At 44.6% G+C, this 6000-nt stretch overlaps 1 protein-coding gene across 5 annotated transcripts in view; it reads left to right on the forward strand.

The window, feature by feature from the left end:
* epha7 (eph receptor A7) overlaps positions 1-6000 on the forward strand; it is a gene marked incomplete at its 3' end in the record, with an annotated part of 116644 nt that overhangs the window by 32164 nt on the left and 78480 nt on the right. The gene's annotated exons all lie outside the window — the stretch shown is intronic.

Below are 6000 nucleotides of genomic sequence, written 5' to 3' on the forward strand. Positions count from 1 at the left end.
TCATGATCATTATGTTTGTAGGCTGCCATGTCTGTTCTCTGTCTTAGCTCGTTGCTAATGATGAGAGCAGCAATTTGCCATTTCCCGTCTAAGAGATGGCAATTACAGTCGGCAGCAGCACCGCCGGCCCGGGCAGCAGCGCCGGCCCAAGCAGCAGCCCCGCGTCTCCCATTCGTCCTGGCCAATGTAGCGGCTCTGTGACAGCCATTGATGGCTTGTTTACACAGGCCGGGGGATTGGCTTTGAAGGGCGGGGCTCGTTCGCTCTGCGATCCACTCTCCAACGTGTTGCTTTCAAGGTGCCGCTGCTGCCTGGATGTTTGAACCTGCTGGCTGCCTCCCAGCTACTGTACATGTCTGAACCAAGACAGTGAGTACTGCGCTGTATCTATGGAGCTAAACATGACCCCTGAACCCAATAGCCTGCTCCTTATCTGTGTGCCGTCACTCTGCTGATAACCTTCCAGTCTCCGTCCCAGATTGGCCGAGAGGCTGCGAGAAACTGAGTTAAATAATTTGTTTGACCAATTTATTTAAAAAAAACAAAAAAAACAAAGTGGATAAAATAATAATTAAGATTGCGGTAATGAGTTTTAGATAATTTCCTGCCAATTAAAAACAACCAAAACTGTCAGTTATGGATGCGGGAAGTCTGGATTACATCCTGAGTACTGCCACTTTCTCCCCACACACCCAAAGTAGGCCAAGTCAGAGGCTCTAATTGCATGCACGTGCGCGCGCGCGTGTGTGTGTGTGTGTGTGTGTGTGTGTGTGTGTCAGTCAGTCAGTCAGTCAGTGTGTGTGTGTGTGTGTGTGTGTGTGTGTGTGTGTGTGTGTGTGTGTGTGTGTGTGTGAGAGAGAGAGAGAGAGATAGATAAAGATAAAGTGGATAGAGTAGCGGTGAGATAATATGCAAATAATATCGCTAACAGGATTTTATCGCATTGACTTGGCTGGTCTAATATCTATGAAAGCAGTTAGACAGTCAAATAGAGTTATGGCTTCTGGATGTGGGAGTCGCTCTGGGCCCTTCACTACATCACTGTTTACCAGCCATAGGGGTGGGTGTCTTCATGTTGTAACTGTCATATTATTTATATTCATTAATTCATTTTAATAAGTTTATAAAGCGACACTTTAAGCAACATTTATACTTCTTCTTGCCCCAAACTCTTGACCTCCAGATAACCCCGGTGCACAATTCAGTTTTGTATGGAATTGGTAAGCAGAAGTTTGTATCAGCCATAAATTATCTGGAAAGTGCCTTAGAAAAAAATAGCTGATTTTCGTACATTTTCCCAGGGTGGTGGGTAAAAGTGAAAATATGTCAGCGAGCCTGAGTCTAAAATAAATAAAAAATACAATCTTTAAAACGGTGAGTCGGGTAGAGGACTGCGAGAAGAAGACAATCAATCACTTAAAGGACTGGAAAACTTGAGTTGGGAAAAGTTCTGCTGAAGGATCTGTGTCTAATGAGTTGTAATGTCCCACTAACATATTATCTATCATTAACATCCTTCTGCTTTCTATTCTTGGCTCCTTTCCTCTCCAAACACCTGACATATTTGGGGGAAAAGGTTTCTGTAAGCCTATATATAAATAGCCACTTGGCAGCTATTCGGGGACTTGCAGCTAGTTGTGTGTCCCATGGTTTCCAAACAGGAATGCCAACAATCCAGTTGGCAGAAACTACCAACCACTACCAACCACTAATCCCTTAAAATTACCTTACATTTACATGAATTCATATTCATCCTCAATTCATGCAAAATCCCCTTAGAATGGGTTATTGTTAGTTAATAATAATCACAATCCCCTTAAACACCCCCTTAATTTTGCTTACTTTCTAATATAGCCTCGTGAAAACATCGGGGATACAGGAACTTTCGCTAACGCTGTAAAATGTGTACATAAAGCACAAATAAAAAACAGCTTAATTACTAATGTCTCCTTGACCCATGAATAAATCCCTTAAAAAAGGGAAGGTTTGCTTTGACTAGTGTCTCCTGAAGACCAAATGAAAGAGCTAGATTTCACTATATTAACTTATTCCATCAGCACATTAACCTGTGCTACTTTCCCTGTTCAACCAAACCCAAATGTGTCCGCCCGCCGCACCATGTGACACAAACAAGCACATCAATTCAGGCCCAGTCATTTGCGGGTGCGTGTTTCCTGCCAGTGACCGGGAACCGGCCAATCAAAGGCTGTGTGTACCCCGGGAACCGGCCAATCAAAGGCTGTGTGTACCCCGGGAACCGGCCAATCAAAGGCTGTGTGTACCATGGACGCAACCATACAGATCCTGTTACAGCAGACAGCAACATTACTCACTTCTCCAACCATCCTAATCGCATGTTAACTCTTGGCCGTCACGTCTTTGCGGCGCTGATCAAGGACAGAACACACGGCAGAATGAAACAAGTTGCCCCCTTCTTAGCCGTGTCCTCTGGCCGTTCCCTATATGGCTAATCACCTTGGCAAAGTAGCACCATCATCACTGAAGTGAATGCATACTTTGCATTATTCATTTTCATTAAGTTTGGCTGTGACTTAATGAGCCCTGCACACCGTTCTATGTAAATATGTCTTTTTCACTTGTATGGATACAAGCTTCACCCATCTCCTCATTTGCCCCCCTGTAGAATTTTTGCACAGCGATCTCCTCAATCACCTGCTGGATTAAATCAGTATGACCGGTAGTCACTGTAATTTTCTGTTTTTTTTCCCCCAAGCCTCGAGTCGTCCAGACCGACCGGGACTGAATAGTAATTGAAAATGAATTTGCACTGCCTGAACAAAATAGCTTGATTGACAGATTTTTTTTTTTTAAATAGGTTTTTTTTGTAAAGCGACCGTGCCGCAGTGCCGTGGCCAAACAGTGAGAGCGATCTCTGGCACACACAGATTAAGAATGTGTCTGTGAGGAGTGGAGAGGAAATGAGAGGAAGATGTAATGTGGACATGAAAAGCAAAAGTCCACACTGAATAAAGATGAGGAGAGAAGTTCCAAAAACACAGCCCCAAATACGCCATTTTGTTTCCCATGTGGAATGTGTTGAGGGGGGGGGGGGGGGGGGGGTCGAAAAAGGAAACGCTTTTGTTGATAGAATATTTGTCCACGGCATTCATATGCAAAGTCCGGAGAAAATGAAATCTATGTGGATGTCTGGGAGGCATTTCTCCAGAGGCCGGGCACAGACTGGAGGTGCTGACAGGTTTGGGAGTGGGTATCAATCAAGCAACAGCTGTGAGCGGTGCCGGGGCTGAAAAGGGCAGTTGTGAGCAGCCGTCTCCCCCCCTCGCGCCCCCCCTTGCGGCCCCCCGCACCCCCCCCCCTCGCGCCCGAACCCTCCCCCCCCCCCTGCACCCCTCCAAAATGTGCCACCTCAACAAGTTGACATGGGAAGCTCCGTCCGGGCCGCAGAACATAGACGCTAGTGTTGAATTGATACTATGATGCTAATGTTTAAACTAAGAGCGCTACAACGCCGCAGCAAACAGAGTCAGAGTCACTCAGAGGCTTTGCTAAATTCCTTAACTAAACTTAACTTAACAGCTATGTAGCAACATTGCAAAGGGGTTTTTGATGTTCTTACAGTGTGACTGTGTGATGGTGCTGCTCAGCCTGCAATGCACTGTCAGTAGGTAGACTGAAGCTCAGGCCCAGATTCACTCAAAGTGTCTCTGTGGGTCAAACCAAAACCACATTACATGTAATGTAATGTAATGTAATGTACGTAATGTAAAACCAAAACCAACTGAGCAGCACAGAAAATGTGTCCTCAGAACACAATCATAGAGGCCATTTACACCTGGCGTTAACATGCATTTTCTGCAATCTGATTGCAATCTGATTGCAATCAGATTGCAGAAATGGTTGTCCTCTCAATCCGCATAATTGAGAGTTGCCTGTATCCAGATTGAGAGGACACATTGCATTTACACTTGTGTTCAATGTGTACACAATGCATCCCTGACCACCTCCGGAGGTGGTTTGGCCGATCAGATTGCAATCCTTCTTCAATGCGTTTTGGGAGTGTTTACACCTGGCATTTCAAGTGATAAAACACAATCTGATTGCAATCTGATCACAGAAAACGCATGTTAACGCCAGGTGTAAATGGCCTCTAAGTGAATCTGAACCTCAGATTATTACAACCCTTCTTTTACTTTTTTTTTTAACTATTCCCACTTCTCCACCAATGTCTTCCTGCAGAGCACACTGAAAGTATTAAACATTGATCAAATTCCATTTTGAATTCAATATTGAAGTGGTGTTGAAATCTGGCTGATTGTAGTAATGACTCGTTTTTGCATTCTTCTTCATGGCTTCAACCATGCAGGCTTTTTTGTTGCAGCCACATCATTAGAGGCGGGGTCAAGGGGTCACAACACACATTTGTAGTGTAAGGATGACCTCATCCAACCCCCCCCCTCCCTCCCCTCACCCTACCTACCGCCCCACTCCCCTCATCTGTCCAATTAGCGCGCGGCTAGCTAACAGGCTGTGGAGGTGAAGGCAGCCCAGAGTGCCTCTCAAGGCCCATAAGCACTGGATCCTTCTCTGCCAGGCGTGGGTTTAATCTGCTCTCACAACTCTGTGCCGGGCCGAGCCGGGCCGAGCTGGGCCGAGCCGGGCTTTGCAACACGACCTAAAAAAAAAGGATCAGCAGCTAACGTTACATTAGGGCACTTTCTACAGAAGCCCCGTGGTGTAGGTGAGTATTTTAACCTCTACACCAGAGGTTCTCAAATGTTTTTCAGCCAAGGACCCCTTACAAGATAGAAAATATACCGGGGACCCCCTCATTCTGATTTGTGATTTTGGGCTAAGCTTAATTGTTTCCACGGTAACGTGCTTGACTTTTAATTTGATAGGTTTGTTATTAGAATGTAATCCATGAACCATTTTAGATTTAAAGCATAAACTATTTTCGTTGAACTATGAAGATTTTGCAAAAAAAAAAAAAAAAAATTATTACATTACATTTACATTACGTCATTTAGCAGACACTTTTGTTTTATCCAAAGCGACTTACAATATCACAATTTGTCAACAGTACAGAAAACCACTATGCAACACAATCAGTGGCTACGTTTACATGGACAGTTTCAATCCTCTTTAACTCAGAATTCGATCCCAATCCTCTTCAAATTTATCTTGTAAACACCTAAAGCAGAATGAAAAAGGCCAATTCGATGTGAAGTCAAATTCGATGTAAGGGGGTGGTGTAGTTCGTTTCTCAATGCGATTGAAGTATTTTTCTATACATGTGAACGCTCTTTCCTCTACGATCCTCTCTAACTCACTGCGGTCTTTCTGCGCATGCCCGTTGTCAGCAATCTCCCTCTCAAGGAAGAGCTCTGTCACACTTCAGGAAGGGAGGGGGAATCACATGGATACGTCAAACGCGTCAAACCGCGTCAGACACACCCGGCCCCAGCAGCTGGCGAAACATGGCAGCTTCCAGAGTGGCTGTTGACAGTTTCAAATGATGACAAATCAACCACTTTTGCAACGTGGGGAGGAGGCAGCGATTTGTTTGGCGTTAACGTTAGCTGTTGTGGTGGCTATGGCTAACTTTAGCTAGCTAGTTGTGGCTACCTTCAACAGGCAGCGCTCCACAAGCTTGTGGTGACGCTAACGTTACATGCAAGCTAACGTGAAGCTAGCTGCGGGGCAGTCATGATCTATAACGAAACGAATGCGCACATTTACATAAAAGTCAACATCACAGTGTCTTTTCTTTAATCTAGAGGCATCATTTTTCAGTCAAAAGTGAAACGGGCATGCGCAGAAAGACTGCAGTGAGTTAGAGAGGATTGAGATTGGATACTATTTTCTCTTGTAAACTCACAGGAAATAACGATCAATGCGAATGATTTGATTCGAATGATTTCATTTCGAATTAAAAGGCCTCATGTAACCGTAGCCAATGACAGCCAAGATATTTTGATAGACTAGCACCATGTAGGAAGTAGTTTGAGAAGGAATAAG

Source organism: Poromitra crassiceps, assembly GCF_964638095.1.
Source record: "Poromitra crassiceps genome assembly, chromosome: 9".
Taxonomy (NCBI): domain Eukaryota; kingdom Metazoa; phylum Chordata; class Actinopteri; order Beryciformes; family Melamphaidae; genus Poromitra; species Poromitra crassiceps.